At 49.8% G+C, this 27,128-nt stretch overlaps 43 non-coding genes and 1 pseudogene across 43 annotated transcripts; all 44 read left to right on the forward strand.

The window, feature by feature from the left end:
• Nucleotides 1-247: 247 nt before the first annotated feature.
• Nucleotides 248-366, forward strand: LOC123174604 (5S ribosomal RNA). Its single transcript, XR_006487194.1, has one exon. It is a non-coding gene; the product is annotated as a 5S ribosomal RNA (ribosomal RNA).
• Nucleotides 367-733: 367 nt separating this feature from the next.
• On the forward strand, nucleotides 734-852 carry LOC123174563 (5S ribosomal RNA). Its single transcript, XR_006487156.1, has one exon. It is a non-coding gene; the product is annotated as a 5S ribosomal RNA (ribosomal RNA).
• Nucleotides 853-1,219: 367 nt separating this feature from the next.
• On the forward strand, nucleotides 1,220-1,338 carry LOC123174615 (5S ribosomal RNA). Its single transcript, XR_006487204.1, has one exon. It is a non-coding gene; the product is annotated as a 5S ribosomal RNA (ribosomal RNA).
• A 367-nt stretch (nucleotides 1,339-1,705) lies between these two features.
• On the forward strand, nucleotides 1,706-1,824 carry LOC123174566 (5S ribosomal RNA). Its single transcript, XR_006487158.1, has one exon. It is a non-coding gene; the product is annotated as a 5S ribosomal RNA (ribosomal RNA).
• Nucleotides 1,825-2,191: 367 nt separating this feature from the next.
• LOC123174584 (5S ribosomal RNA) lies at nucleotides 2,192-2,310 on the forward strand. Its single transcript, XR_006487174.1, has one exon. It is a non-coding gene; the product is annotated as a 5S ribosomal RNA (ribosomal RNA).
• A 367-nt stretch (nucleotides 2,311-2,677) lies between these two features.
• LOC123174620 (5S ribosomal RNA) lies at nucleotides 2,678-2,796 on the forward strand. The gene has a single exon (XR_006487209.1). It is a non-coding gene; the product is annotated as a 5S ribosomal RNA (ribosomal RNA).
• Nucleotides 2,797-3,163: 367 nt separating this feature from the next.
• Nucleotides 3,164-3,282, forward strand: LOC123174598 (5S ribosomal RNA). Its single transcript, XR_006487188.1, has one exon. It is a non-coding gene; the product is annotated as a 5S ribosomal RNA (ribosomal RNA).
• A 367-nt stretch (nucleotides 3,283-3,649) lies between these two features.
• On the forward strand, nucleotides 3,650-3,768 carry LOC123174601 (5S ribosomal RNA). Its single transcript, XR_006487191.1, has one exon. It is a non-coding gene; the product is annotated as a 5S ribosomal RNA (ribosomal RNA).
• Nucleotides 3,769-4,135: 367 nt separating this feature from the next.
• LOC123174595 (5S ribosomal RNA) lies at nucleotides 4,136-4,254 on the forward strand. Its single transcript, XR_006487186.1, has one exon. It is a non-coding gene; the product is annotated as a 5S ribosomal RNA (ribosomal RNA).
• A 367-nt stretch (nucleotides 4,255-4,621) lies between these two features.
• Nucleotides 4,622-4,740, forward strand: LOC123174599 (5S ribosomal RNA). The gene has a single exon (XR_006487189.1). It is a non-coding gene; the product is annotated as a 5S ribosomal RNA (ribosomal RNA).
• A 366-nt stretch (nucleotides 4,741-5,106) lies between these two features.
• Nucleotides 5,107-5,225, forward strand: LOC123174608 (5S ribosomal RNA). Its single transcript, XR_006487198.1, has one exon. It is a non-coding gene; the product is annotated as a 5S ribosomal RNA (ribosomal RNA).
• Nucleotides 5,226-5,592: 367 nt separating this feature from the next.
• Nucleotides 5,593-5,711, forward strand: LOC123174621 (5S ribosomal RNA). Its single transcript, XR_006487210.1, has one exon. It is a non-coding gene; the product is annotated as a 5S ribosomal RNA (ribosomal RNA).
• A 367-nt stretch (nucleotides 5,712-6,078) lies between these two features.
• On the forward strand, nucleotides 6,079-6,197 carry LOC123174607 (5S ribosomal RNA). The gene has a single exon (XR_006487197.1). It is a non-coding gene; the product is annotated as a 5S ribosomal RNA (ribosomal RNA).
• Nucleotides 6,198-6,564: 367 nt separating this feature from the next.
• On the forward strand, nucleotides 6,565-6,683 carry LOC123174613 (5S ribosomal RNA). Its single transcript, XR_006487202.1, has one exon. It is a non-coding gene; the product is annotated as a 5S ribosomal RNA (ribosomal RNA).
• Nucleotides 6,684-7,050: 367 nt separating this feature from the next.
• LOC123174565 (5S ribosomal RNA) lies at nucleotides 7,051-7,169 on the forward strand. Its single transcript, XR_006487157.1, has one exon. It is a non-coding gene; the product is annotated as a 5S ribosomal RNA (ribosomal RNA).
• Nucleotides 7,170-7,536: 367 nt separating this feature from the next.
• Nucleotides 7,537-7,655, forward strand: LOC123174594 (5S ribosomal RNA). The gene has a single exon (XR_006487185.1). It is a non-coding gene; the product is annotated as a 5S ribosomal RNA (ribosomal RNA).
• A 367-nt stretch (nucleotides 7,656-8,022) lies between these two features.
• Nucleotides 8,023-8,141, forward strand: LOC123174603 (5S ribosomal RNA). The gene has a single exon (XR_006487193.1). It is a non-coding gene; the product is annotated as a 5S ribosomal RNA (ribosomal RNA).
• A 367-nt stretch (nucleotides 8,142-8,508) lies between these two features.
• LOC123174619 (5S ribosomal RNA) lies at nucleotides 8,509-8,627 on the forward strand. The gene has a single exon (XR_006487208.1). It is a non-coding gene; the product is annotated as a 5S ribosomal RNA (ribosomal RNA).
• A 367-nt stretch (nucleotides 8,628-8,994) lies between these two features.
• On the forward strand, nucleotides 8,995-9,113 carry LOC123174567 (5S ribosomal RNA). The gene has a single exon (XR_006487159.1). It is a non-coding gene; the product is annotated as a 5S ribosomal RNA (ribosomal RNA).
• A 367-nt stretch (nucleotides 9,114-9,480) lies between these two features.
• LOC123174570 (5S ribosomal RNA) lies at nucleotides 9,481-9,599 on the forward strand. Its single transcript, XR_006487162.1, has one exon. It is a non-coding gene; the product is annotated as a 5S ribosomal RNA (ribosomal RNA).
• Nucleotides 9,600-9,966: 367 nt separating this feature from the next.
• Nucleotides 9,967-10,085, forward strand: LOC123174572 (5S ribosomal RNA). The gene has a single exon (XR_006487164.1). It is a non-coding gene; the product is annotated as a 5S ribosomal RNA (ribosomal RNA).
• Nucleotides 10,086-10,452: 367 nt separating this feature from the next.
• On the forward strand, nucleotides 10,453-10,571 carry LOC123174616 (5S ribosomal RNA). Its single transcript, XR_006487205.1, has one exon. It is a non-coding gene; the product is annotated as a 5S ribosomal RNA (ribosomal RNA).
• Nucleotides 10,572-10,938: 367 nt separating this feature from the next.
• On the forward strand, nucleotides 10,939-11,057 carry LOC123174574 (5S ribosomal RNA). The gene has a single exon (XR_006487165.1). It is a non-coding gene; the product is annotated as a 5S ribosomal RNA (ribosomal RNA).
• A 367-nt stretch (nucleotides 11,058-11,424) lies between these two features.
• LOC123174624 (5S ribosomal RNA) lies at nucleotides 11,425-11,543 on the forward strand. The gene has a single exon (XR_006487213.1). It is a non-coding gene; the product is annotated as a 5S ribosomal RNA (ribosomal RNA).
• A 367-nt stretch (nucleotides 11,544-11,910) lies between these two features.
• LOC123174609 (5S ribosomal RNA) lies at nucleotides 11,911-12,029 on the forward strand. The gene has a single exon (XR_006487199.1). It is a non-coding gene; the product is annotated as a 5S ribosomal RNA (ribosomal RNA).
• A 367-nt stretch (nucleotides 12,030-12,396) lies between these two features.
• LOC123174569 (5S ribosomal RNA) lies at nucleotides 12,397-12,515 on the forward strand. Its single transcript, XR_006487161.1, has one exon. It is a non-coding gene; the product is annotated as a 5S ribosomal RNA (ribosomal RNA).
• A 367-nt stretch (nucleotides 12,516-12,882) lies between these two features.
• On the forward strand, nucleotides 12,883-13,001 carry LOC123174610 (5S ribosomal RNA). Its single transcript, XR_006487200.1, has one exon. It is a non-coding gene; the product is annotated as a 5S ribosomal RNA (ribosomal RNA).
• Nucleotides 13,002-13,368: 367 nt separating this feature from the next.
• LOC123174575 (5S ribosomal RNA) lies at nucleotides 13,369-13,487 on the forward strand. Its single transcript, XR_006487166.1, has one exon. It is a non-coding gene; the product is annotated as a 5S ribosomal RNA (ribosomal RNA).
• A 367-nt stretch (nucleotides 13,488-13,854) lies between these two features.
• On the forward strand, nucleotides 13,855-13,973 carry LOC123174606 (5S ribosomal RNA). Its single transcript, XR_006487196.1, has one exon. It is a non-coding gene; the product is annotated as a 5S ribosomal RNA (ribosomal RNA).
• A 367-nt stretch (nucleotides 13,974-14,340) lies between these two features.
• Nucleotides 14,341-14,459, forward strand: LOC123174622 (5S ribosomal RNA). The gene has a single exon (XR_006487211.1). It is a non-coding gene; the product is annotated as a 5S ribosomal RNA (ribosomal RNA).
• Nucleotides 14,460-14,826: 367 nt separating this feature from the next.
• On the forward strand, nucleotides 14,827-14,945 carry LOC123174597 (5S ribosomal RNA). Its single transcript, XR_006487187.1, has one exon. It is a non-coding gene; the product is annotated as a 5S ribosomal RNA (ribosomal RNA).
• Nucleotides 14,946-15,312: 367 nt separating this feature from the next.
• On the forward strand, nucleotides 15,313-15,431 carry LOC123174576 (5S ribosomal RNA). Its single transcript, XR_006487167.1, has one exon. It is a non-coding gene; the product is annotated as a 5S ribosomal RNA (ribosomal RNA).
• Nucleotides 15,432-15,798: 367 nt separating this feature from the next.
• Nucleotides 15,799-15,917, forward strand: LOC123174605 (5S ribosomal RNA). Its single transcript, XR_006487195.1, has one exon. It is a non-coding gene; the product is annotated as a 5S ribosomal RNA (ribosomal RNA).
• Nucleotides 15,918-16,683: 766 nt separating this feature from the next.
• LOC123174577 (5S ribosomal RNA) lies at nucleotides 16,684-16,802 on the forward strand. The gene has a single exon (XR_006487168.1). It is a non-coding gene; the product is annotated as a 5S ribosomal RNA (ribosomal RNA).
• A 367-nt stretch (nucleotides 16,803-17,169) lies between these two features.
• LOC123174614 (5S ribosomal RNA) lies at nucleotides 17,170-17,288 on the forward strand. Its single transcript, XR_006487203.1, has one exon. It is a non-coding gene; the product is annotated as a 5S ribosomal RNA (ribosomal RNA).
• Nucleotides 17,289-17,655: 367 nt separating this feature from the next.
• LOC123174618 (5S ribosomal RNA) lies at nucleotides 17,656-17,774 on the forward strand. The gene has a single exon (XR_006487207.1). It is a non-coding gene; the product is annotated as a 5S ribosomal RNA (ribosomal RNA).
• Nucleotides 17,775-18,141: 367 nt separating this feature from the next.
• LOC123174578 (5S ribosomal RNA) lies at nucleotides 18,142-18,260 on the forward strand. The gene has a single exon (XR_006487169.1). It is a non-coding gene; the product is annotated as a 5S ribosomal RNA (ribosomal RNA).
• Nucleotides 18,261-18,627: 367 nt separating this feature from the next.
• On the forward strand, nucleotides 18,628-18,746 carry LOC123174579 (5S ribosomal RNA). Its single transcript, XR_006487170.1, has one exon. It is a non-coding gene; the product is annotated as a 5S ribosomal RNA (ribosomal RNA).
• A 367-nt stretch (nucleotides 18,747-19,113) lies between these two features.
• Nucleotides 19,114-19,232, forward strand: LOC123174581 (5S ribosomal RNA). The gene has a single exon (XR_006487171.1). It is a non-coding gene; the product is annotated as a 5S ribosomal RNA (ribosomal RNA).
• Nucleotides 19,233-19,599: 367 nt separating this feature from the next.
• Nucleotides 19,600-19,718, forward strand: LOC123174582 (5S ribosomal RNA). The gene has a single exon (XR_006487172.1). It is a non-coding gene; the product is annotated as a 5S ribosomal RNA (ribosomal RNA).
• A 367-nt stretch (nucleotides 19,719-20,085) lies between these two features.
• LOC123174590 (5S ribosomal RNA) lies at nucleotides 20,086-20,204 on the forward strand. The gene has a single exon (XR_006487181.1). It is a non-coding gene; the product is annotated as a 5S ribosomal RNA (ribosomal RNA).
• A 716-nt stretch (nucleotides 20,205-20,920) lies between these two features.
• Nucleotides 20,921-21,039, forward strand: LOC123174571 (5S ribosomal RNA). The gene has a single exon (XR_006487163.1). It is a non-coding gene; the product is annotated as a 5S ribosomal RNA (ribosomal RNA).
• A 367-nt stretch (nucleotides 21,040-21,406) lies between these two features.
• On the forward strand, nucleotides 21,407-21,525 carry LOC123174592 (5S ribosomal RNA). Its single transcript, XR_006487183.1, has one exon. It is a non-coding gene; the product is annotated as a 5S ribosomal RNA (ribosomal RNA).
• A 5,595-nt stretch (nucleotides 21,526-27,120) lies between these two features.
• LOC123174573 (uncharacterized) lies at nucleotides 27,121-27,128 on the forward strand (annotated as a pseudogene).

Below are 27,128 nucleotides of genomic sequence, written 5' to 3' on the forward strand. Positions count from 1 at the left end.
GTCTTGGGGCGGCTTTGTGGCGCGAAGAGCGCGTTCTGAAAGGGGTGGAAAAAACTCGTGTTGCTGCGGTATGGAGGGAGGGGTGGAAACCGTGGAAAACTCGTCTCCGTGATTGAGCGGGAGAGTAAGTAGTATAGGACATTATCCATTGTTAGGGAACGGTTGTAATGGTAGTGAGAATGTAGAATCGTCTTTGGAGCGGACCTGGGAGTGGCAAGCATAAGGGACGAAGACGGGGAAACATGTCAGATGCGATCATACCAGCACTAAAGCACCGGATCCCATCAGAACTCCGAAGTTAAGCGTGCTTGGGCGAGAGTAGTACTAGGATGGGTGACCTCCTGGGAAGTCCTCGTGTTGCATTCCTTTTATAATTATTTTTTGCGCCTTGTGACAAACATGTCGCACGTGCGCGATATATATTAATCCCGTTATATTATGTTTGACGTTTGCGATATGTTTAAGCTCGATGCTCATTGCTCGCGCGTCTTGGGACGGCTTTGTGGCGCGAAGAGCGCGTTCTGAAAGGTGTGGAAAAAACTCGTGTTGCTGCGGTATGAAGGGAGGGGTGGAAACCGTGGAAAACTCGTCTCCGTGATTGAGCGGGAGAGTAAGTAGTATAGGACATTATCCATTGTTAGGGAACGGTTGTAATGGTAGTGAGAATGTAGAATCGTCTTTGGAGCGGACCTGGGAGTGGCAAGCATAAGGGACGAAGACGGGGAAACATGTCGGATGCGATCATACCAGCACTAAAGCACCGGATCCCATCAGAACTCCGAAGTTAAGCGTGCTTGGGCGAGAGTAGTACTAGGATGGGTGACCTCCTGGGAAGTCCTCGTGTTGCATTCCTTTTATAATTATTTTTTGCGCCTTGTGACAAACATGTCGCACGTGCGCGATATATATTAATCCCGTTATATTATGTTTGACGTTTGCGATATGTTTAAGCTCGGTGCTCATTGCTCGCGCGTCTTGGGGCGGCTTTGTGGCGCGAAGAGCGCGTTCTGAGAGGGGTGGAAAAAACTCGTGTTGCTGCGGTATGGAGGGAGGGGTGGAAACCGTGGAAAACTCGTCTCCGTGATTGAGCGGGAGAGTAAGTAGTATAGGACATTATCCATTGTTAGGGAACGGTTGTAATGGTAGTGAGAATGTAGAATCGTCTTTGGAGCGGACCTGGGAGTGGCAAGCATAAGGGACGAAGACGGGGAAACATGTCGGATGCGATCATACCAGCACTAAAGCACCGGATCTCATCAGAACTCCGAAGTTAAGCATGCTTGGGCGAGAGTAGTACTAGGATGGGTGACCTCCTGGGAAGTCCTCGTGTTGCATTCCTTTTATAATTATTTTTTGCGCCTTGTGACAAACATGTCGCACGTGCGCGATATATATTAATCCCGTTATATTATGTTTGACGTTTGCGATATGTTTAAGCTCGATGCTCATTGCTCGCGCGTCTTGGGGCGGCTTTGTGGCGCGAAGAGCGCGTTCTGAAAGGGGTGGAAAAAACTCGTGTTGCTGCGGTATGGAGGGAGGGGTGGAAACCGTGGAAAACTCGTCTCCGTGATTGAGCGGGAGAGTAAGTAGTATAGGACATTATCCATTGTTAGGGAACGGTTGTAATGGTAATGAGAATGTAGAATCGTCTTTGGAGCGGACCTGGGAGTGGCAAGCATAAGGGACGAAGACGGGGAAACATGTCGGATGCGATCATACCAGCACTAAAGCATCGGATCCCATCAAAACTCCGAAGTTAAGCGTGCTTGGGCGAGAGTAGTACTAGGATGGGTGACCTCCTGGGAAGTCCTCGTGTTGCATTCCTTTTATAATTATTTTTTGCGCCTTGTGACAAACATGTCGCACGTGCGCGATATATATTAATCCCGTTATATTATGTTTGACGTTTGCGATATGTTTAAGCTCGATGCTCATTGCTCACGCGTCTTGGGGCGGCTTTGTGGCGCGAAGAGCGCGTTCTGAAAGGGGTGGAAAAAACTTGTGTTGCTGCGGTATGGAGGGAGGGGTGGAAACCGTGGAAAACTCGTCTCCGTGATTGAGCGGGAGAGTAAGTAGTATAGGACATTATCCATTGTTAGGGAACGGTTGTAATGGTAGTGAGAATGTAGAATCGTCTTTGGAGCGGACCTGGGAGTGGCAAGCATAAGGGACGAAGACGGGGAAACATGTCGGATGCGATCATACCAGCACTAAAGCACCGGATCCCATCAGAACTCCGAAGTTAAGCGTGCTTGGGCGAGAGTAGTACTAGGATGGGTGACCTCCTGGGAAGTCCTCGTGTTGCATTCCTTTTATAATTATTTTTTGCGCCTTGTGACAAACATGTCGCACGTGCGCGATATATATTAATCCCGTTATATTATGTTTGACGTTTGCGATATGTTTAAGCTCGATGCTCATTGCTCGCGCGTCTTGGGGCGGCTTTGTGGCGCGAAGAGCGCGTTCTGAAAGGGGTGGAAAAAACTCGTGTTGCTGCGGTACGTAGGGAGGGGTGGAAACCGTGGAAAACTCGTCTCCGTGATTGAGCGGGAGAGTAAGTAGTATAGGACATTATCCATTGTTAGGGAACGGTTGTAATGGTAGTGAGAATGTAGAATCGTCTTTGGAGCGGACCTGGGAGTGGCAAGCATAAGGGACGAAGACGGGGAAACATGTCGGATGCGATCATACCAGCACTAAAGCACCGGATCCCATCAAAACTCCGAAGTTAAGCGTGCTTGGGCGAGAGTAGTACTAGGATGGGTGACCTCCTAGGAAGTCCTCGTGTTGCATTCCTTTTATAATTATTTTTTGCGCCTTGTGACAAACATGTCGCACGTGCGCGATATATATTAATCCCGTTATATTATGTTTGACGTGTGCGATATGTTTAAGCTCGATGCTCATTGCTCGCGCGTCTTGGGGCGGCTTTGTGGCGCGAAGAGCGCGTTCTGAAAGGGGTGGAAAAAACTTGTGTTGCTGCGGTATGGAGGGAGGGGTGGAAACCGTGGAAAACTCGTCTCCGTGATTGAGCGGGAGAGTAAGTAGTATAGGACATTATCCATTGTTAGGGAACGGTTGTAATGGTAGTGAGAATGTAGAATCGTCTTTGGAGCGGACCTGGGAGTGGCAAGCATAAGGGACGAAGACGGGGAAACATGTCGGATGCGATCATACCAGCACTAAAGCACCGGATCCCATAAGAACTCCGAAGTTAAGCGTGCTTGGGCGAGAGTAGTACTAGGATGGGTGACCTCCTGGGAAGTCCTCGTGTTGCATTCCTTTTATAATTATTTTTTGCGCCTTGTGACAAACATGTCGCACGTGCGCGATATATATTAATCCCGTTATATTATGTTTGACGTTTGCGATATGTTTAAGCTCGATGCTCATTGCTCGCGCGTCTTGGGGCGGCTTTGTGGCGCGAAGAGCGCGTTCTGAAAGGGGTGGAAAAAACTCGTGTTGCTGCGGTATGGAGGGAGGGGTGGAAACCGTGGAAAACTCGTCTCCGTGATTGAGCGGGAGAGTAAGTAGTATAGGACATTATCCATTGTTAGGGAACGGTTGTAATGGTAGTGAGAATGTAGAATCGTCTTTGGAGCGGACCTGGGAGTGGCAACCATAAGGGACGAAGACGGGGAAACATGTCGGATGCGATCATACCAGCACTAAAGCACCGGATCCCATCAGAACTCCGAAGTTAAGCGTGCTTGGGCGAGAGTAGTACTAGGATGGGTGACCTCCTAGGAAGTCCTCGTGTTGCATTCCTTTTATAATTATTTTTTGCGCCTTGTGACAAACATGTCGCACGTGCGCGATATATATTAATCCCGTTATATTATGTTTGACGTTTGCGATATGTTTAAGCTCGATGCTCATTGCTCGCGCGTCTTGGGGCGGCTTTGTGGCGCGAAGAGCGCGTTCTGAAAGGGGTGGAAAAAACTCGTGTTGCTGCGGTATGGAGGGAGGGGTGGAAACCGTGGAAAACTCGTCTCCGTGATTGAGCGGGAGAGTAAGTAGTATAGGACATTATCCATTGTTAGGGAACGGGTGTAATGGTAGTGAGAATGTAGAATCGTCTTTGGAGCGGACCTGGGAGTGGCAAGCATAAGGGACGAAGACGGGGAAACATGTCGGATGCGATCATACCAGCACTAAAGCACCGGATCCCATCAGAACTCCGAAGTTAAGCGTGCTTGGGCGAGAGTAGTACTAGGATGGGTGACCTCCTGGGAAGTCCTCGTGTTGCATTCCTTTTATAATTATTTTTTGCGCCTTGTGACAAACATGTCACACGTGCGCGATATATATTAATCCCGTTATATTATGTTTGACGTTTGCGATATGTTTAAGCTCGATGCTCATTGCTCGCGCGTCTCGGGGCGGCTTTGTGGCGCGAAGAGCGCGTTCTGAAAGGGGTGGAAAAAACTCGTGTTGCTGCGGTATGGAGGGAGGGGTGGAAACCGTGGAAAACTCGTCTCCGTGATTGAGCGGGAGAGTAAGTAGTATAGGACATTATCCATTGTTAGGGAACGGTTGTAATGGTAGTGAGAATGTAGAATCGTCTTTGGAGCGGACCTGGGAGTGGCAAGCATAAGGGACGAAGACGGGGAAACATGTCGGATGCGATCATACCAGCACTAAAGCACCGGATCCCATAAGAACTCCGAAGTTAAGCGTGCTTGGGCGAGAGTAGTACTAGGATGGGTGACCTCCTGGGAAGTCCTCGTGTTGCATTCCTTTTATAATTATTTTTTGCGCCTTGTGACAAACATGTCGCACGTGCGCGATATATATTAATCCCGTTATATTATGTTTGACGTTTGCGATATGTTTAAGCTCGATGCTCATTGCTCGCGCGTCTTGGGGCGGCTTTGTGGCGCGAAGAGCGCGTTCTGAAAGGGGTGGAAAAAACTCGTGTTGCTGCGGTATGGAGGGAGGGGTGGAAACCTTGGAAAACTCGTCTCCGTGATTGAGCGGAGAGTAAGTAGTATAGGACATTATCCATTGTTAGGGAACGGTTGTAATGGTAGTGAGAATGTAGAATCATCTTTGGAGCGGACCTGAGAGTGGCAAGCATAAGGGACGAAGACGGGGAAACATGTCGGATGCGATCATACCAGCACTAAAGCACCGGATCCCATCAGAACTCCGAAGATAAGCGTGCTTGGGCGAGAGTAGTACTAGGATGGGTGACCTCCTGGGAATTCCTCGTGTTGCATTCCTTTTATAATTATTTTTTGTGCCTTGTGACAAACATGTCGCACGTGCGCGATATATATTAATCCCGTTATATTATGTTTGACGTTTGCGATATGTTTAAGCTCGATGCTCATTGCTCGCGCGTCTTGGGGCGGCTTTGTGGCGCGAAGAGCGCGTTCTGAAAGGGGTGGAAAAAACTCGTGTTGCTGCGGTATGGAGGGAGGGGTGGAAACCGTGGAAAACTCGTCTCCGTGATTGAGCGGGAGAGTAAGTAGTATAGGACATTATCCATTGTTAGGGAACGGTTGTAATGGTAGTGAGAATGTAGAATCGTCTTTGGAGCGGACCTGGGAGTGGCAAGCATAAGGGACGAAGACGGGGAAACATGTCGGATGCGATCATACCAGCATTAAAGCACCGGATCCCATCAGAACTCCGAAGTTAAGCGTGGTTGGGCGAGAGTAGTACTAGGATGGGTGACCTCCTGGGAAGTCCTCGTGTTGCATTCCTTTTATAATTATTTTTTGCGCCTTGTGACAAACATGTCGCACGTGCGCGATATATATTAATCCTGTTATATTATGTTTGACGTTTGCGATATGTTTAAGCTCGATGCTCATTGCTCGCGCGTCTTGGGGCGGCTTTGTGGCGCGAAGAGCGCGTTCTGAAAGGGGTGGAAAAAACTCGTGTTGCTGCGGTATGGAGGGAGGGGTGGAAACCGTGGAAAACTCGTCTCCGTGATTGAGCGGGAGAGTAAGTAGTATAGGACATTATCCATTGTTAGGGAACGGTTGTAATGGTAGTGAGAATGTAGAATCGTCTTTGGAGCGGACCTGGGAGTGGCAAGCATAAGGGACGAAGACGGGGAAACATGCCGGATGCGATCATACCAGCACTAAAGCACCGGATCCCATCAGAACTCCGAAGTTAAGCGTGCTTGGGCGAGAGTAGTACTAGGATGGGTGACCTCCTGGGAAGTCCTCGTGTTGCATTCCTTTTATAATTATTTTTTGCGCCTTGTGACAAACATGTCACACGTGCGCGATATATATTAATCCCGTTATATTATGTTTGACGTTTGCGATATGTTTAAGCTCGATGCTCATTGCTCGCGCGTCTCGGGGCGGCTTTGTGGCGCGAAGAGCGCGTTCTGAAAGGGGTGGAAAAAACTCGTGTTGCTGCGGTATGGAGGGAGGGGTGGAAACCGTGGAAAACTCGTCTCCGTGATTGAGCGGGAGAGTAAGTAGTATAGGACATTATCCATTGTTAGGGAACGGTTGTAATGGTAGTGAGAATGTAGAATCGTCTTTGGAGCGGACCTGGGAGTGGCAAGCATAAGGGACGAAGACGGGGAAACATGTCGGATGCGATCATACCAGCACTAAAGCACCGGATCCCATCAAAACTCCGAAGTTAAGCGTGCTTGGGCGAGAGTAGTACTAGGATGGGTGACCTCCTGGGAAGTCCTCGTGTTGCATTCCTTTTATAATTATTTTTTGCGCCTTGTGACAAACATGTCGCACGTGCGCGATATATATTAATCCCGTTATATTATGTTTGACGTTTGCGATATGTTTAAGCTCGATGCTCATTGCTCGCGCGTCTTGGGGCGGCTTTGTGGCGCGAAGAGCGCGTTCTGAAAGGGGTGGAAAAAACTCGTGTTGCTGCGGTATGGAGGGAGGGGTGCAAACCGTGGAAAACTCGTCTCCGTGATTGAGCGGGAGAGTAAGTAGTATAGGACATTATCCATTGTTAGGGAACGGTTGTAATGGTAGTGAGAATGTAGAATCGTCTTTGGAGCGGACCTGGGAGTGGCAAGAATAAGGGACGAAGACGGGGAAACATGTCGGATGCGATCATACCAGCACTAAAGCACCGGATCCCATCAAAACTCCAAAGTTAAGCGTGCTTGGGCGAGAGTAGTACTAGGATGGGTGACCTCCTGGGAAGTCCTCGTGTTGCATTCCTTTTATAATTATTTTTTGCGCCTTGTGACAAACATGTCGCACGTGCGTGATATATATTAATCCCGTTATATTATGTTTGACGTTTGCGATATGTTTAAGCTCGATGCTCATTGCTCGCGTGTCTTGGGGCGGCTTTGTGGCGCGAAGAGCGCGTTCTGAAAGGGGTGGAAAAAACTCGTGTTGCTGCGGTATGGAGGGAGGGGTGGAAACCGTGGAAAACTCGTCTCCGTGATTGAGCGGGAGAGTAAGTAGTATAGGACATTATCCATTGTTAGGGAACGGTTGTAATGGTAGTGAGAATGTAGAATCGTCTTTGGAGCGGACCTGGGAGTGGCAAGCATAAGGGACGAAGACGGGGAAACATGTCGGATGTGATCATACCAGCACTAAAGCACCGGATCCCATCAGAACTCCGAAGTTAAGCGTGCTTGGGCGAGAGTAGTACTAGGATGGGTGACCTCCTGGGAAGTCCTCGTGTTGCATTCCTTTTATAATTATTTTTTGCGCCTTGTGACAAACATGTCGCACGTGCGCGATATATATTAATCCCGTTATATTATGTTTGACGTTTGCGATATGTTTAAGCTCGATGCTCATTGCTCGCGCGTCTTGGGGCGGCTTTGTGGCGCGAAGAGCGCGTTCTGAAAGGGGTGGAAAAAACTCGTGTTGCTGCGGTATGGAGGGAGGGGTGGAAACCGTGGAAAACTCGTCTCCGTGATTGAGCGGGAGAGTAAGTAGTATAGGACATTATCCATTGTTAGGGAATGGTTGTAATGGTAGTGAGAATGTAGAATCGTCTTTGGAGCGGACCTGGGAGTGGAAAGCATAAGGGACGAAGACGGGGAAACATGTCGGATGCGATCATACCAGCACTAAAGCACCGGATCCCATCAGAACTCTGAAGTTAAGCGTGCTTGGGCGAGAGTAGTACTAGGATGGGTGACCTCCTGGGAAGTCCTCGTGTTGCATTCCTTTTATAATTATTTTTTGCGCCTTGTGACAAACATGTCGCACGTGCGCGATATATATTAATCCCGTTATATTATGTTTGACGTTTGCGATATGTTTAAGCTCGATCCTCATTGCTCGCGCGTCTTGGGGCGGTTTTGTGGCGCGAAGAGCGCGTTCTGAAAGGGGTGGAAAAAACTCGTGTTGCTGCGGTATGGAGGGAGGGGTGGAAACCGTGGAAAACTCGTCTCCGTGATTGAGCGGGAGAGTAAGTAGTATAAGACATTATCCATTGTTAGGGAACGGTTGTAATGGTAGTGAGAATGTAGAATCGTCTTTGGAGCGGACCTGGGAGTGGCAAGCATAAGGGACGAAGACGGGGAAACATGTCGGATGCGATCATACCAGCACTAAAGCACCGGATCCCATCAGAACTCCGAAGTTAAGCGTGCTTGGGCGAGAGTAGTACTAGGATGGGTGACCTCCTGGGAAGTCCTCGTGTTGCATTCCTTTTATAATTATTTTTTGCGCCTTGTGACAAACATGTCGCACGTGCGCGATATATATTAATCCCGTTATATTATGTTTGACGTTTGCGATATGTTTAAGCTCGATGCTCATTGCTCGCGCGTCTTGGGGCGGCTTTGTGGCGCGAAGAGCGCGTTCTGAAAGGGGTGGAAAAAACTCGTGTTGCTGCGGTATGTAGGGAGGGGTGGAAACCGTGGAAAACTCGTCTCCGTGATTGAGCGGGAGAGTAAGTAGTATAGGACATTATCCATTGTTAGGGAACGGTTGTAATGGTAATGAGAATGTAGAATCGTCTTTGGAGCGGACCTGGGAGTGGCAAGCATAAGGGACGAAGACGGGGAAACATGTCGGATGCGATCATACCAGCACTAAAGCATCGGATCCCATCAAAACTCCGAAGTTAAGCGTGCTTGGGCGAGAGTAGTACTAGGATGGGTGACCTCCTGGGAAGTCCTCGTGTTGCATTCCTTTTATAATTATTTTTTGCGCCTTGTGACAAACATGTCGCACGTGCGCGATATATATTAATCCCGTTATATTATGTTTGACGTTTGCGATATGTTTAAGCTCGATGCTCATTGCTCACGCGTCTTGGGGCGGCTTTGTGGCGCGAAGAGCGCGTTCTGAAAGGGGTGGAAAAAACTTGTGTTGCTGCGGTATGGAGGGAGGGGTGGAAACCGTGGAAAACTCGTCTCCGTGATTGAGCGGGAGAGTAAGTAGTATAGGACATTATCCATTGTTAGGGAACGGTTGTAATGGTAGTGAGAATGTAGAATCGTCTTTGGAGCGGACCTGGGAGTGGCAAGCATAAGGGACGAAGACGGGGAAACATGTCGGATGCGATCATACCAGCACTAAAGCACCGGATCCCATCAGAACTCCGAAGTTAAGCGTGCTTGGGCGAGAGTAGTACTAGGATGGGTGACCTCCTGGGAAGTCCTCGTGTTGCATTCCTTTTATAATTATTTTTTGCGCCTTGTGACAAACATGTCGCACGTGCGCGATATATATTAATCCCGTTATATTATGTTTGACGTTTGCGATATGTTTAAGCTCGATGCTCATTGCTCGCGCGTCTTGGGGCGGCTTTGTGGCGCGAAGAGTGCGTTCTGAAAGGGGTGGAAAAAACTCGTGTTGCTGCGGTATGGAGGGAGGGGTGGAAACCGTGGAAAACTCGTCTCCGTGATTCAGCGGGAGAGTAAGTAGTATAGGACATTATCCATTGTTAGGGAACGGTTGTAATGGTAGTGAGAATGTAGAATCGTCTTTGGAGCGGACCTGGGAGTGGCAAGCATAAGGGACGAAGACGGGGAAACATGTCGGATGCGATCATACCAGCACTAAAGCATCGGATCCCATCAAAACTTTGAAGTTAAGCGTGCTTGGGCGAGAGTAGTACTAGGATGGGTGACCTCCTGGGAAGTCCTCGTGTTGCATTCCTTTTATAATTATTTTTTGCGCCTTGTGACAAACATGTCGCACGTGCGCGATATATATTAATCCCGTTATATTATGTTTGACGTTTGCGATATGTTTAAGCTCGATGCTCATTGCTCGCGCGTCTTGGGGCGGCTTTGTGGCGCGAAGAGCGCGTTCTGAAAGGGGTGGAAAAAACTCGTGTTGCTGCGGTATGGAGGGAGGGGTGGAAACCGTGGAAAACTCGTCTCCGTGATTGAGCGGGAGAGTAAGTAGTATAGGACATTATCCATTGTTAGGGAACGGTTGTAATGGTAGTGAGAATGTAGAATCGTCTTTGGAGCGGACCTGGGAGTGGCAAGCATAAGGGACGAAGACGGGGAAACATGTCGGATGCGATCATACCAGCACTAAAGCACCGGATCCCATCAAAACTCCGAAGTTAAGCGTGCTTGGGCGAGAGTAGTACTAGGATGGGTGACCTCTTGGGAAGTCCTCGTGTTGCATTCCTTTTATAATTATTTTTTGCGCCTTGTGACAAACATGTCGCACGTGCGCGATATATATTAATCCCGTTATATTATGTTTGACGTTTGCGATATGTTTAAGCTCGATGCTCATTGCTCGCGCGTCTTGGGGCGGCTTTGTGGCGCGAAGAGCGCGTTCTGAAAGGGGTGGAAAAAACTCGTGTTGCTGCGGTATGGAGGGAGGGGTGGAAACCGTGGAAAACTCGTCTCCGTGATTGAGCGGGAGAGTAAGTAGTATAGGACATTATCCATTGTTAGGGAATGGTTGTAATGGTAGTGAGAATGTAGAATCGTCTTTGGAGCGGACCTGGGAGTGGCAAGCATAAGGGACGAAGACGGGGAAACATGTCGGATGCGATCATACCAGCACTAAAGCACCGGATCCCATCAGAACTCCGAAGTTAAGCGTGCTTGGGCGAGAGTAGTACTAGGATGGGTGACCTCCTGGGAAGTCCTCGTGTTGCATTCCTTTTATAATTATTTTTTGCGCCTTGTGACAAACATGTCGCACGTGCGCGATATATATTAATCCCGTTATATTATGTTTGACGTTTGCGATATGTTTAAGCTCGATGCTCATTGCTCGCGCGTCTTGGGGCGGCTTTGTGGCGCGAAGAGCGCGTTCTGAAAGGGGTGGAAAAAACTCGTGTTGCTGCGGTATGGAGGGAGGGGTGAAAACCGTGGAAAACTCGTCTCCGTGATTGAGCGGGAGAGTAAGTAGTATAGGACATTATCCATTGTTAGGGAACGGTTGTAATGGTAGTGAGAATGTAGAATCGTCTTTGGAGCGGACCTGGGAGTGGCAAGCATAAGGGACGAAGATGGGGAAACATGTCGGATGCGATGATACAAGCACTAAAGCACCGGATCCCATCAGAACTCCGAAGTTAAGCGTGCTTGGGCGAGAGTAGTACTAGGATGGGTGACCTCCTGGGAAGTCCTCGTGTTGCATTCCTTTTATAGTTATTTTTTGCGCCTTGTGACAAACATGTCACACGTGCGCGATATATATTAATCCCGTTATATTATGTTTGACGTTTGCGATATGTTTAAGCTCGATGCTCATTGCTCGCGCGTCTTGGGGAGGCTTTGTGGCGCGAAGAGCGCGTTCTGAAAGGGGTGGAAAAAACTCGTGTTGCTGCGGTATGGAGGGAGGGGTGGAAACCTTGGAAAATTCGTCTCCGTGATTGAGCAGGAGAGTAAGTAGTATAGGACATTATCCATTGTTAGGGAACGGTTGTAATGGTAGTGAGAATGTAGAATCGTCTTTGGAGCGGACCTGGGAGTGGCAAGCATAAGGGACGAAGACGGGGAAACATGTCGGATGCGATCATACCAGGACTAAAGCACCGGATCCCATCAGAACTCCGAAGTTAAGCGTGCTTGGGCGAGAGTAGTACTAGGATGGGTGACCTCCTGGGAAGTCCTCGTGTTGCATTCCTTTTATAATTATTTTTTGCGCCTTGTGACAAACATGTGCCACGTGCGCGATATATATTAATCCTGTTATATTATGTTTGACGTTTGCGATATGTTTAAGCTCGATGCTCATTGCTCGCGTGTCTTGGGGCGGCTTTGTGGCGCGAAGAGCGCGTTCTGAAAGGGGTGGAAAAAACTCGTGTTGCTGCGGTATGGAGGGAGGGGTGGAAACCGTGGAAAACTCGTCTCCGTGATTGAGCGGGAGAGTAAGTAGTATAGGACATTATCCATTGTTAGGGAACGGTTGTAATGGTAGTGATAATGTAGAATCGTCTTTGGAGCGGACCTGGGAGTGGCCAGCATAAGGGACGAAGACGGGGAAACATGTCGGATGCGATCATACCAGCACTAAAGCACCGGATCCCATCAAAACTCTGAAGTTAAGCGTGCTTGGGCGAGAGTAGTACTAGGATGGGTGACCTCTTGGGAAGTCCTCGTGTTGCATTCCTTTTATAATTATTTTTTGCGCCTTGTGACAAACATGTCGCACGTGCGCGATATATATTAATCCCGTTATATTATGTTTGACGTTTGCGATATGTTTAAGCTCGATGCTCATTGCTCGCGCGTCTTGGGGCGGCTTTGTGGCGCGAAGAGCGCGTTCTGAAAGGGGTGGAAAAAACTCGTGTTGCTGCGGTATGGAGGGAGGGGTGAAAACCGTGGAAAACTCGTCTCCGTGATTGAGCGGGAGAGTAAGTAGTATAGGACATTATCCATTGTTAGGGAACGGTTGTAATGGTAGTGAGAATGTAGAATCGTCTTTGGAGCGGACCTGGGAGTGGCAAGCATAAGGGACGAAGACGGGGAAACATGTCGGATGCGATCATACCAGCACTAAAGCACCGGATCCCATCAGAACTCCGAAGTTAAGCGTGCTTGGGCGAGAGTAGTACTAGGATGGGTGACCTTCTGGGAAGTCCTCGTGTTGCTTTCCTTTTATAGTTATTTTTTGCGCCTTGTGACAAACATGTCGCACGTGTGCGATATATATTAATCCTGTTATATTATGTTTGACGTTTGCGATATGTTTAAGCTCGATGCTCATTGCTCGCGCGTCTTGGGGCGGCTTTGTGGCGCGAAGAGCGCGTTCTGAAAGGGGTGGAAAAAACTCGTGTTGCTGCGGTATGGAGGGAGGGGTGGAAACCGTGGAAAACTCGTCTCCATGATTGAGCGGGAGAGTAAGTAGTATAGGACATTATCCATTGTTAGGGAACGGTTGTAATGGTAGTGAGAATGTAGAATCGTCTTTGGAGCGGACCTGGGAGTGGCAAGCATAAGGGACGAAGACGGGGAAACATGTCGGATGCGATCATACCAGCACTAAAGCACCGGATCCCATCAGAACTCCGAAGTTAAGCGTGCTTGGGCGAGAGTAGTACTAGGATGGGTGACCTCCTGGGAAGTCCTCGTGTTGCATTCCTTTTATAATTATTTTTTGCGCCTTGTGACAAACATGTCGCACGTGCGCGATATATATTAATCCCGTTATATTATGTTTGACGTTTGCGATATGTTTAAGCTCGATGCTCATTGCTCCCGCGTCTTGGGGCGGCTTTGTGGCGCGAAGAGCGCGTTCTGAAAAGGGTGGAAAAAACTCGTGTTGCTGCGGTATGGAGGGAGGGGTGGAAACCGTGGAAAACTCGTCTCCGTGATTGAGCGGGAGAGTAAGTAGTATAGGACATTATCCATTGTTAGGGAACAGTTGTAATGGTAGTGAGAATGTAGAATCGTCTTTGGAGCGGACCTGGGAGTGGCAAGCATAAGGGACGAAGACGGGGAAACATGTCGGATGCGATCATACCAGCACTAAAGCATCGGATCCCATCAGAACTCCGAAGTTAAGCGTGCTTGGGCGAGAGTAGTACTAGGATGGGTGACCTCCTGGGAAGTCCTCGTGTTGCATTCCTTTTATAATTATTTTTTGCGCCTTGTGACAAACATGTCGCACGTGCGCGATATATATTAATCCCGTTATATTATGTTTGACGTTTGCGATATGTTTAAGCTCGATGCTCATTGCTCGCGCGTCTTGGGGCGGCTTTGTGGCGCGAAGAGCGCGTTCTGAAAGGGGTGGAAAAAACTCGTGTTGCTGCGGTATGGAGGGAGGGGTGGAAACCGTGGAAAACTCGTCTCCGTGATTGAGCGGGAGAGTAAGTAGTATAGGACATTATCCATTGTTAGGGAACGGTTGTAATGGTAGTGAGAATGTAGAATCGTCTTTGGAGCGGACCTGGGAGTGGCAAGCATAAGGGACGAAGACGGGGAAACATGTCGGATGCGATCATACCAGCATTAAAGCACCGGATCCCATCAGAACTCCGAAGTTAAGCGTGGTTGGGCGAGAGTAGTACTAGGATGGGTGACCTCCTGGGAAGTCCTCGTGTTGCATTCCTTTTATAATTATTTTTTGCGCCTTGTGACAAACATGTCGCACGTGCGCGATATATATTAATCCTGTTATATTATGTTTGACGTTTGCGATATGTTTAAGCTCGATGCTCATTGCTCGCGCGTCTTGGGGCGGCTTTGTGGCGCGAAGAGCGCGTTCTGAAAGGGGTGGAAAAAACTCGTGTTGCTGCGGTATGGAGGGAGGGGTGGAAACCGTGGAAAACTCGTCTCCGTGATTGAGCGGGAGAGTAAGTAGTATAGGACATTATCCATTGTTAGGGAACGGTTGTAATGGTAGTGAGAATGTAGAATCGTCTTTGGAGCGGACCTGGGAGTGGCAAGCATAAGGGACGAAGACGGGGAAACATGTCGGATGCGGTCATACCAGCACTAAAGCACCGGATCCCATCAGAACTCCGAAGTTAAGCGTGCTTGGGCGAGAGTAGTACTAGGATGGGTGACCTCCTGGGAAGTCCTCGTGTTGCATTCCTTTTATAATTATTTTTTGCGCCTTGTGAGAAACATGTCGCACATGCGCGATATATATTAATCCCGTTATATTATGTTTGACGTTTGCGATATGTTTAAGCTCGATGCTCATTGCTCGCGCGTCTTGGGGCGGCTTTGTGGCGCGAAGAGCGCGTTCTGAAAGGGGTGGAAAAAACTCGTGTTGCTGCGGTATGGAGGGAGGGGTGGAAACCGTGGAAAACTCGTCTCCGTGATTGAGCGGGAGAGTAAGTAGTATAGGACATTATCCATTGTTAGGGAACGGTTGTAATGGTAGTGAGAATGTAGAATCGTCTTTGGAGCGGACCTGGGAGTGGCAAGCATAAGGGACGAAGACGGGGAAACATGTCGGATGCGATCATACCAGCACTAAAGCACCGGATCCCATCAGAACTCCGAAGTTAAGCGTGCTTGGGCGAGAGTAGTACTAGGATGGGTGACCTCCTGGGAAGTCCTCGTGTTGCATTCCTTTTATAATTATTTTTTGCGCCTTGTGACAAACATGTCGCACGTGCGCGATATATATTAATCCTGTTATATTATGTTTGACGTTTGCGATATGTTTAAGCTCGATGCTCATTGCTCGCGCGTCTTGGGGCGGCTTTGTGGCGCGAAGAGCGCGTTCTGAAAGGGGTGGAAAAAACTCGTGTTGCTGCGGTATGGAGGGAGGGGTGGAAACCGTGGAAAACTCGTCTCCGTGATTGAGCGGGAGAGTAAGTAGTATAGGACATTATCCATTGTTAGGGAACGGTTGTAATGGTAGTGAGAATGTAGAATCGTCTTTGGAGCGGACCTGGGAGTGGCAAGCATAAGGGACGAAGACGGGGAAACATGTCGGATGCGATCATACCAGCACTAAAGCACCGGATTCCATCAGAACTCCGAAGTTAAGCGTGCTTGGGCGAGAGTAGTACTAGGATGGGTGACCTCCTGGGAAGTCCTCGTGTTGCATTCCTTTTATAATTATTTTTTGCGCCTTGTGACAACATGTCGCACGTGCGCGATATATATTAATTCCGTTATATTATGTTTGACGTTTGCGATATGTTTAAGCTCGATGCTCATTGCTCGCGCGTCTTGGGGCGGCTTTGTGGCGCGAAGAGCGCGTTCTGAAAGGGGTGGAAAAAACTCGTGTTGCTGCGGTATGGAGGGAGGGGTGGAAACCGTGGAAAACTCGTCTCCGTGATTGAGCGGGAGAGTAAGTAGTATAGGACATTATCCATTGTTAGGGAACGGTTGTAATGGTAGTGAGAATGTAGAATCGTCTTTGGAGCGGACCTGGGAGTGGCAAGCATAAGGGACGAAGACGGGGAAACATGTCGGATGCGATCATACCAGCACTAAAGCACCGGATCCCATCAGAACTCCGAAGTTAAGCGTGACAAACATGTCGCACGTGCGCGATATATATTAATTCCGTTATATTATGTTTGACGTTTGCGATATGTTTAAGCTCGATGCTCATTGCTCGCGCGTCTTGGGGCGGCTTTGTGGCGCGAAGAGCGCGTTCTGAAAGGGGTGGAAAAAACTCGTGTTGCTGCGGTATGGAGGGAGGGGTGGAAACCGTGGAAAACTCATCTCCGTGATTGAGCGGGAGAGTAAGTAGTATAGGACATTATCCATTGTTAGGGAACGGTTGTAATGGTAGTGAGAATGTAGAATCGTCTTTGGAGCGGACCTGGGAGTGGCAAGCATAAGGGACGAAGACGGGGAAACATGTCGGATGCGATCATACCAGCACTAAAGCACCGGATCCCATCAGAACTCCGAAGTTAAGCGTGCTTGGGCGAGAGTAGTACTAGGATGGGTGACCTCCTGGGAAGTCCTCGTGTTGCATTCCTTTTATAATTATTTTTTGCGCCTTGTGACTAACATGTCGCACGTGCGCGATATATATTAATCCCGTTATATTATGTTTGACGTTTGCGATATGTTTAAGCTCGATGCTCATTGCTCGCGCGTCTTGGGGCGGCTTTGTGGCGCGAAGAGCGCGTTCCGAAAGGGGTGGAAAAAACTCGTGTTGCTGCGGTATGGAGGGAGGGGTGGAAACCGTGGAAAACTCGTCTCCGTGATTGAGCGGGAGAGTAAGTAGTATAGGACATTATCCATTGTTAGGGAACGGTTGTAATGGTAGTGAGAATGTAGAATCGTCTTTGGAGCGGACCTGGGAGTGGCAAGCATAAGGGACGAAGACGGGGAAACATGTCGGATGCGATCATACCAGCACTAAAGCACCGGATCCCATCAGAACTCCGAAGTTAAGCGTGCTTGGGTGAGAGTAGTACTAGGATGGGTGACCTCCTGGGAAGTCCTCGTGTTGCATTTCTTTTATAATTATTTTTTGCGCCTTGTGACAAACATGTCGCACGTGCGCGATATATATTAATCCCGTTATATTATGTTTGACGTTTGCGATATGTTTAAGCTCGATGCTCATTGCTCGCGTGTCTTGGGGCGGCTTTGTGGCGCGAAGAGCGCGTTCTGAAAGGGGTGGAAAAAACTCGTGTTGCTGCGGTATGGAGGGAGGGGTGGAAACCGTGGAAAACTCGTCTCCGTGATTGAGCGGGAGAGTAAGTAGTATAGGACATTATCCATTGTTAGGGAACGGTTGTAATGGTAGTGAGAATGTAGAATCGTCTTTGGAGCGGACCTGGGAGTGGCAAGCATAAGGGACGAAGACGGGGAAACATGTCGGATGCGATCATACCAGCACTAAAGCACCGGATCCCATCAAAACTCCGAAGTTAAGCGTGCTTGGGCGAGAGTAGTACTAGGTTGGGTGACCTCCTGGGAAGTCCTCGTGTTGCATTCCTTTTATAATTATTTTTTGCGCCTTGTGACAAACATGTCGCACGTGCGCGATATATATTAATTCCGTTATATTATGTTTGACGTTTGCGATATGTTTAAGCTCGATGCTCATTGCTCGCGCGTCTTGGGGCGGCTTTGTGGCGCGAAGAGCGCGTTCTGAAAGGGGTGGAAAAAACTCGTGTTGCTGCGGTATGGAGGGAGGGGTGGAAACCGTGGAAAACTCGTCTCCGTGATTGAGCGGGAGAGTAAGTAGTATAGGACATTATCCATTGTTAGGGAACGGTTGTAATGGTAGTGAGAATGTAGAATCGTCTTTGGAGCGGACCTGGGAGTGGCAAGCATAAGGGACGAAGACGGGGAAACATGTCGGATGCGATCATACCAGCACTAAAGCACCGGATCCCATCAGAACTCCGAAGTTAAGCGTGCTTGGGCGAGAGTAGTACTAGGATGGGTGACCTCCTGGGAAGTCCTCGTGTTGCATTCCTTTTATAATTATTTTTTGCGCCTTATGACAAACATGTCGCACGTGCGCGATATATATTAATCCCGTTATATTATGTTTGACGTTTGCGATATGTTTAAGCTCGATGCTCATTGCTCGCGCGTCTTGGTGCGGCTTTGTGGCGCGAAGAGCGCGTTCTGAAAGGCGTGGAAAAAACTCGTGTTGCTGCGGTATGGAGGGAGGGGTGGAAACCGTGAAAAACTCGTGTCCGTGATTGAGCGGGAGAGTAAGTAGTATAGGACATTATCCATTGTTAGGGAACGGTTGTAATGGTAGTGAGAATGTAGAATCGTCTTTGGAGCGGACCTGGGAGTGGAAAGCATAAGGGACGAAGACGGGGAAACATGTCGGATGCGATCATACCAGCACTAAAGCACCGGATCCCATCAGAACTCCGAAGTTAAGCGTGCTTGGGCGAGAGTAGTACTAGGATGGGTGACCTCCTGGGAAGTCCTCGTGTTGCATTCCTTTTATAATTATTTTTTGCGCCTTGTGACAAACATGTCGCACGTGCGCGATATATATTAATCCCGTTATATTATGTTTGACGTTTGCGATATGTTTAAGCTCGATGCTCATTGCTCGCGCGTCTTGGGGCGGCTTTGTGGCGCGAAGAGCGCGTTCTGAAAGGGGTGGAGAAAACTCGTGTTGCTGCGGTATGGAGGGAGGGGTGGAAACCGTGAAAAACTCGTCTCCGTGATTGAGCGGGAGAGTAAGTAGTATAGGACATTATCCATTGTTAGGGAACGGTTGTAATGGTAGTGAGAATGTAGAATCGTCTTTGGAGCGGACCTGGGAGTGGCAAGCATAAGGGACGAAGACGGGGAAACATGTCGGATGCGATCATACCAGCACTAAAGCACCGGATCCCATCAGAACTCCGAAGTTAAGCGTGCTTGGGCGAGAGTAGTACTAGGATGGGTGACCTCCTGGGAAGTCCTCGTGTTGCATTCCTTTTATAATTATTTTTTGCGCCTTGTGACAAACATGTCGCACGTGCGCGATATATATTAATCCCGTTATATTATGTTTGACGTTTGCGATATGTTTAAGCTCGATGCTCATTGCTCGCGCGTCTTGGGGCGGCTTTGTGGCGCGAAGAGCGCGTCCTGAAAGGGGTGGAAAAAACTCGTGTTGCTGCGGTATGGAGGGAGGGGTGGAAACCGTGGAAAACTCGTGTCCGTGATTGAGCGGGAGAGTAAGTAGTATAGGACATTATCCATTGTTAGGGAACGGTTGTAATGGTAGTGAGAATGTAGAATCGTCTTTGGAGCGGACCTGGGAGTGGCAAGCATAAGGGACGAAGACGGGGAAACATGTCGGATGCGATCATACCAGCACTAAAGCACCGGATCCCATCAGAACTCCGAAGTTAAGCGTGCTTGGGCGAGAGTAGTACTAGGATGGGTGACCTCCTGGGAAGTCCTCGTGTTGCATTCCTTTTATAATTATTTTTTGCGCCTTGTGACAAACATGTCACACGTGCGCGATATATATTAATCCCGTTATATTATGTTTGACGTTTGCGATATGTTTAAGCTCGATGCTCATTGCTCGCGCGTCTCGGGGCGGCTTTGTGGCGCGAAGAGCGCGTTCTGAAAGGGGTGGAAAAAACTCGTGTTGCTGCGGTATGGAGGGAGGGGTGGAAACCGTGGAAAACTCGTCTCCGTGATTGAGCGGGAGAGTAAGTAGTATAGGACATTATCCATTGTTAGGGAACGGTTGTAATGGTAGTGAGAATGTAGAATCGTCTTTGGAGCGGACCTGGGAGTGGCAAGCATAAGGGACGAAGACGGGGAAACATGTCGGATGCGATCATACCAGCACTAAAGCACCGGATCCCATTAGAACTCCGAAGTTAAGCGTGCTTGGGCGAGAGTAGTACTAGGATGGGTGACCTCCTGGGAAGTCCTCGTGTTGCATTCCTTTTATAATTATTTTTTGCGCCTTGTGACAAACATGTCGCACATGCGCGATATATATTAATCCCGTTATATTATGTTTGACGTTTGCGATATGTTTAAGCTCGATGCTCATTGCTCGCGCGTCTTGGGGCGGCTTTGTGGCGCGAAGAGCACGTTCTGAAATGGGTGGAAAAAACTCGTGTTGCTGCGGTATGGAGGGAGGGGTGGAAACCGTGGAAAACTCGTCTCCGTGATTGAGCGGGAGAGTAAGTAGTATAGGACATTATCCATTGTTAGGGAACGGTTGTAATGGTAGTGAGAATGTAGAATCGTCTTTGGAGCGGACCTGGGAAGTCCTCGTGTTGCATTCCTTTTATAATTATTTTTTGCGCCTTGTGACAAACATGTCGCACGTGCGCGATATATATTAATCCCGTTATATTATGTTTGACGTTTGCGATATGTTTAAGCTCGATGCTCATTGCTCACGCGTCTTGGGGCGGCTTTGTGGCGCGAAGAGCGCGTTCTGAAAGGGGTGGAAAAAACTCGTGTTGCTGCGGTATGGAGGGAGGGGTGGAAACCGTGGAAAACTCGTCTCCGTGATTGAGCGGGAGAGTAAGTAGTATAGGACATTATCCATTGTTAGGGAACGGTTGTAATGGTAGTGAGAATGTAGAATCGTCTTTGGAGCGGACCTGGGAGTGGCAAGCATAAGGGACGAAGACGGGTAAACATGTCGGATGCGATCATACCAGCACTAAAGCACTGGATCCCATCAGAACTCCGAAGTTAAGCGTGCTTGGGCAAGAGTAGTACTAGGATGGGTGACCTCCTGGAAAGTCCTCGTGTTGCATTCCTTTTATAATTATTTTTTGCGCCTTGTGACAAACATGTCGCACGTGCGCGATATATATTAATCCCGTTATATTATGTTTGACGTTCGCGATATGTTTAAGCTCGATGCTCATTGCTCGCGCGTCTTGGGGCAGCTTTGTGGCGCGAAGAGCGCGTTCTGAAAGGGGTGGAAAAAACTCGTGTTGCTGCGGTATGGAGGGAGGGGTGGAAACCGTGGAAAACTCGTCTCCGTGATTGAGCGGGAGAGTAAGTAGTATAGGACATTATCCATTGTTAGGGAACGGTTGTAATGGTAGTGAGAATGTAGAATCGTCTTTGGAGCGGACCTGGGAGTGGCAAGCATAAGGGACGAAGACGGGGAAACATGTTGGATGCGATCATACCAGCACTAAAGCACCGGATCCCGTCAGAACTCCGAAGTTAAGCGTGCTTGGGCGAGAGTAGTACTAGGATGGGTGACCTCCTGGGAAGTCCTCGTGTTGCATTCCTTTTATAATTATTTTTTGCGCCTTGTGACAAACATGTCGCACGTGCGCGATATATATTAATCCTGTTATATTATGTTTGACGTTTGCGATATGTTTAATCTCGATGCTCATTGCTCGCGCGTCTTGGGGCGGCTTTGTGGCGCGAAGAGCGCGTTCTGAAAGGGGTGGAAAAAACTCGTGTTGCTGCGGTGTCGTGGTTCTAAGCCTGACAGTAGAGTGGGGGTAGGTATGGAGAGGCAAGGTCCTAGCTATGGAGAGGTTGTAAGCACAAAGGATGTACGAGTTCAGGCCCTTCTCGGAAGAAGTAACAGCCCTACGTCTCGGAGCCCGGAGGCGGTCGAGTGGATTATGAATGTATGAATTACAAGGTGCCGAACCCCTCTGCCTGTGGAGGAGGGTGGCTTATATAGAGTGCGCCAGGACCCTAGCCAGCCCACGCAGGAGAGGGTTTAAGGTGAGTTAAGTCTGGGGCGTTACTGGTAACGCCCCACATAAAGTGCCTTTACTATCATAAAGTCTACTTGATTACAGGCCGTTGCAGTGCAGAGTGCCTCTTGACCTCCTGGTGGTCGAGTGAGTCTTCGTGGTCGAGTCCTTCAGGCCACTCGAGTGAATCCTCGTTGGTCAACTGGAAGGCGACCTCTTCTAAGGATGTCCTAGGGTAAGTTACTTGGATCAGGTCCATGATCCTACCCTAGGTACACAACCCCATCATTAGCCCCCGAATGGATCGAGGCTTCGAGTGAAGAAGGAGTTGATGTCGTTTCCGATTAACCTTTGCGCTCCGGTTGTGCGCTGTTCTGGACCAAAGAATCCCTTTGTCGACAGGAAACAAATTGCCTTCAGTCAACTTGATCCATTCTGTTTTTGCGTCGAGTGATCTTTCAGGCTTCGACGATCTCCGAGCGACGGATCGCCGGAAACACCGCTCCTGACAGACTGATTTGTTGCTCACAGATTCCGCGGGATGCGAAATTTTGGGGCGCGCGCAAAGCGGGGCGGACCGCGGCGTTCGGATGGGACGGGGCATGGACGCCTCGATCTCCGCGCCGCCTTTTTCGCCATGTATCCCGCCTGCATAACTGTTCCAGATATGATTAGATCGCCCGGGCCCACCTGTCATCCACTCGGAAGGGACCTTATAAATGTGCCCGGCGAGGATTTCTGTGCTGCGCCTTAGCATTCTTCCCCTCTCTCTGCCTCCTTCCTCCCTGCTCAGCGTGCTCGCTCTCGCCCCCGCACCACTTCCCTTTGCGCATCTCGCCGGCGACCATGGCCAAGGAGAAGACGGCGGCGCTGGAGCGCGCAAAGAAGGCGTCGGCATCGGAGAAGGCGAAAGGAAGATCCACCAGCCGCGGAGGGTCCTCGTCCAGATCCCGCCTGCCGAAGGGCTGGGTCCAAGGAGACTGGATCCAGTCGACCATCACGGAGAATGACCTCCTCGACATGGCCAACGAGGGCTTGATCCCCCACGGGGCTGCGAGGCTTCCGGGGAAGGAGTGGCAGCCTCAGCCAGAAGAGGGTGAGTGTGTGCTTTTGGCCACCCATGTTGATCGCGGGTTTTCCTTGCCACCGAGTGTTTTCTTTCGTGGCTTTTTGAACTTCTTCGGAGCGCAGCTCCACCACTTTACCCCAAACTCCATTGCCTATCTTGCCGCGTTCGTGTCCATGTGTGAGGGTTTCTTGGGCTGTCGACCGCACTGGGGTTTGTTCAAACATATATTCACGTGTCGATCTCAGACCGTGAAGAAGGCGAGCCCAGGTGATGAGAGAACCCGAGTCGTCCAAATGTGCGGAGGCCTGGGGATTCAGGTGAGGAATAAGAGCACCTTCCCGCCCATGACCTTTCCTGAGTCCGTCAGAGGCTGGCAGTCGACTTGGTTCTACTGCCAGGTCCAGTCGACGCCAGGGCAGTCGAGTGGACTCCCTCCGTTCACCATGGACCGAGTGAGCAAGCCTTCCCCTCTGAAGCTGATTCCGGAGGAGAAAGCTGACGTGAAGATGTTGATGGAGCGCGTGGTGCAGTTGGTTCGGGAGGGAGTGACGGGCATGGACCTCCTGGAGGTTTTCCTCAGGCGTCGCATCCAGCCTCTCCAGTTCCGGAGCCACTGCATGTGGTTGTACTGTGGGACCGAAGACGAGACTAGAGTCCATCCAGAAGCAGTCGACGATGTCACTCTGGAAAGATGGATGGTAGCCGTCACCGGAAACAAGGACAACCCACGCGGAGCCAGAAGGATTCCTCCACTCGACCACAATAGTGATCCAAATAAGGTACACTTGCCCTGCTCTCCACTGTATTCTTGTCGCATTCATCTCTGTTTACTCTGCCGACTGGTCGACTGATCATTGTCTTGATATCTGCTAGGCCCTCACCGAGCTGTACTCGATGCCCAATGGGGCACAAACTCCGCCTGAGGAGGGTGAGGCGAGTGGGGGCGAGAGCCAGGACGAGGAGGAATGGGACTCGGACGTTGCAGGGGACGACGACGACGATGATGATGACGACGGCGATGATGATGACGCCGAAGACGAGGAGGAAGAGGAGGAGGTCGTGCCACCGCGCTCGGAAAGGCGGTCGAAGCTCGTCCACGACCCTTCGACTGAACGTGGCAAGGGGGTTGCGACGCAGTCGACCAAGCGCCCTAGGACCACTTCTCCAGCGCCGACTGAAAAGGCGCCGAAGCAGCCTAGGGGGGCTCCGCCAAAGCCGACCAAGCTCCTGCCGAAGATGAAGGTGTCCATCCCCACCATATCAGGGTAATTGTGCTGCTCATATTTTCTTATTCTGTGCGAACTTTATCTCTGGTCGACGCTGAAGTTAGTCGACTGATCCTTTGGAGTTGCAGTGCTGCTACTTCTGAGACCTCGGCCCGGGCTGATGACCACGAGATGGAGGATGCAGCAACTTCGAATCCAGGTACTGTGTTCTTAACACCGTTCTTAGTTGACTGACTCGCGATCTCTGATCCTGATCCTTCTCCGCAGCTCCACCCAACACTGTTATCAATCTCCCTGACGACGACGAGGATGAAGAACCACTGACACGCAGGAGGAGTCGGAAAGCGTCCGCCAGTAAGGTACCTCAGGATGTGACGGCGCCTGAGATTCTGACTGTGGAGGAAGGGAACACCACTCGACACACGGTGTCCTTCGCAAATCCACTGACGAGTGCTCAGCAGCCCTCCCTCTTTACGACGCACCACGTCCCAGAGGACCAAGCTGGCGCAGCGAAGGAGGCAATACGCCAGGCGGGACTCATGATGGAGCAGCTGAAGACCATCCGGGACGCGAGCCAGGCAGCTTATGACGCCAGTTCTGCCCTCCAAAGCAATGTCCAGGTCAGTCGACCGCTGTTTGTTCTGTTGGATATGCTACCAAAAACTTTTCTTTTCCGGAATTTATATTAGTCACCCACTGGGTGTGTCGAATAAACTCCGTGTTAGCGGGGGCACGCTGAGTGCACCCACTGGGTGTAGTCCCCAAGGCTAAGGTCGACTGCTGGCAGTCGGCCTTAGGCTTTATGATGTCAATCTTTCTGTCAGTCGACTGGTCGACTGGACTTCACAAACCGGTGGGGGCACGCTGAGTGCACCCACTGGGTGTAGTCCCCAAGGCTAAGGTCGACTGCTGGCAGTCGGCTTTAGGCTTTATGACGTCAATTTTTCTTTCAGTCGACTATGTCGACTGGATTTCACAAACCGGTGGGGGCACGCTGAGTGCATCCACTGGGTGTAGTCCCCGAGACTGTGGTCGACTGCTTGCAGTTGATCACAGTCTTAGAGAATGCATCTCTCTTTTTTTTTTGAGGTCGACTGGTCGACTTTGTCTTCAACAGGATTAGTGGGGGCACGCTGAGTGCACCCACTGGGTGTAGTCCCCGAGACTACGGTCGAATGCTTGTATTTGGCTGTAGTCTTAGAAACGTGTGTTTATCTCTTTTTCACTCGGAAGTGAATTATATTTGACATTTAGTCGATTGGTTCTTCACAGAACTCCTGTGATCTTGTGGCTCGCTACTCAGAGCTGGAACAAAAACATACTCAAGTCGAGCTGAGCTTGAAGCTGGTTCAGGAGAAGCTGACAAAGGCAAAGGAGGAGACCGAAGGTATGTTTGGTGAGACCCTGACGACTGCTTTTCCCCTTGCTTGTTTCAGCATCTGATCTTGCTGTAACTTGCAGGTAAGGTAAGGGAGGCCCAGCAGAAGAAAGACCTTGAGCTAGCTGAGAAGATCAAGCTTGCTGACGAGAAGTTAACTTCAGTCACCAAGCTCGAACAAGACAATACCAATCTGAAAGCTGCTCTTGGGATTGCCAACAAGGAGGTCAATCGACTGAAAACTGACAAAGCTGCCCTGACCGACCAAGTCAGCAAATTGACTGAGAAGAAAACTGAACTGGAGGCCTTCCTGAGTGGCCTTGCCAAGAAGTTGTTCCTTATGCTTGAAGGTAGACCCCCATGTTTGGCAAATATTTCCAATTGTGGCTTTTTCCATTCGACTATCTCCTTGACTTAGTGATCACCCTTGCAGAATTTTGTCAAAACTTTGAAGAAGAAACCAGCCGACTGGAGCCAAACCTTGACCCCGTCAATTCTCCGGTGAACGACGAAGTTGCCATGGACGTTTTCCGACTGGAGTCTCATGTTGCAGCTGTCGTGGACTATCTCGCAAGGCTGAAGGCCGCCACATCTCGCATCGACTCGACGCTCTGGCCCGAGGAGACACTTCAGAATGACCTTGAGTCGCTGATGGCCCGCTTGAACACGATCCCTGGTCGAGTGCAGGAGTGGAAGAATTCCTCGGCTCGGTGTGGTGCAGATGTCGCTCTGTGTCTGGCCCGAGTCCACTGCAAAGATGCGCGAGAAGAGAAGCTGGCGGCCCTTCGGGTGGCCAATACCAAGAAGCACGACTTTAGATCCTTTATGGAAACTTTCCTTGCAGCTGCCACTCGGATCGCCGACGGGATTGACCTTGATGAATTTGTTGCACCTTCCAGCCCTCCACAGGAGGGATAAAAAACTTCTTCTGGCTCGACGCTTTAAATTTGCCTCGGTATGCCGAGTGAAATTGTAACCGACAAACCTTAACAGGCTTGACGCCTGAGCACTTTCGGTTCCTTTAGATGTCGATTCAAACTTGGATTTGGTGCTTGAATACGATTGCATTCGGCTCAGAATGTCTTTTGCAGGTTCAAAGCAAGGTGCCTGTGCTGCAATCGGCTTATTCTTTAGTCCACTTAGACGAGCACTGGGCTGCAGCTAAGCCCTCCGAATGAGAGGGTTGCTCTTCACTTGGCAGGGTTTTTATACCTTAGGCGAGCGCTTGGACTGCAGCTAAGGCCCCGAGTGAGAGGGTTGCTCTTCACTCGGTAGGATTTTTGTAACTTAGGCGAGCACAGGGCTGCAGCTAAGCCCCCGAGTGAGAGGGTTGCTCTTCACTTGGTAGGATTTTCACAACTTAGGCGAGTGCTTGGACTGCAGCTAAGCCCCCGAGTGAGAGGGTTGCTCTTCACCCGGTAGGATTTTTATAACTTAGGCGAGCACGAGGCTGCAGCTAAGCCTCCGAGTGGAAGGCTGGCTTACCACTCGGTAGGATTTTCAC

Source organism: Triticum aestivum, unplaced genomic scaffold (genome assembly GCF_018294505.1).
Source record: "Triticum aestivum cultivar Chinese Spring unplaced genomic scaffold, IWGSC CS RefSeq v2.1 scaffold52883, whole genome shotgun sequence".
Classification (NCBI taxonomy): Eukaryota; Viridiplantae; Streptophyta; class Magnoliopsida; order Poales; family Poaceae; genus Triticum; species Triticum aestivum.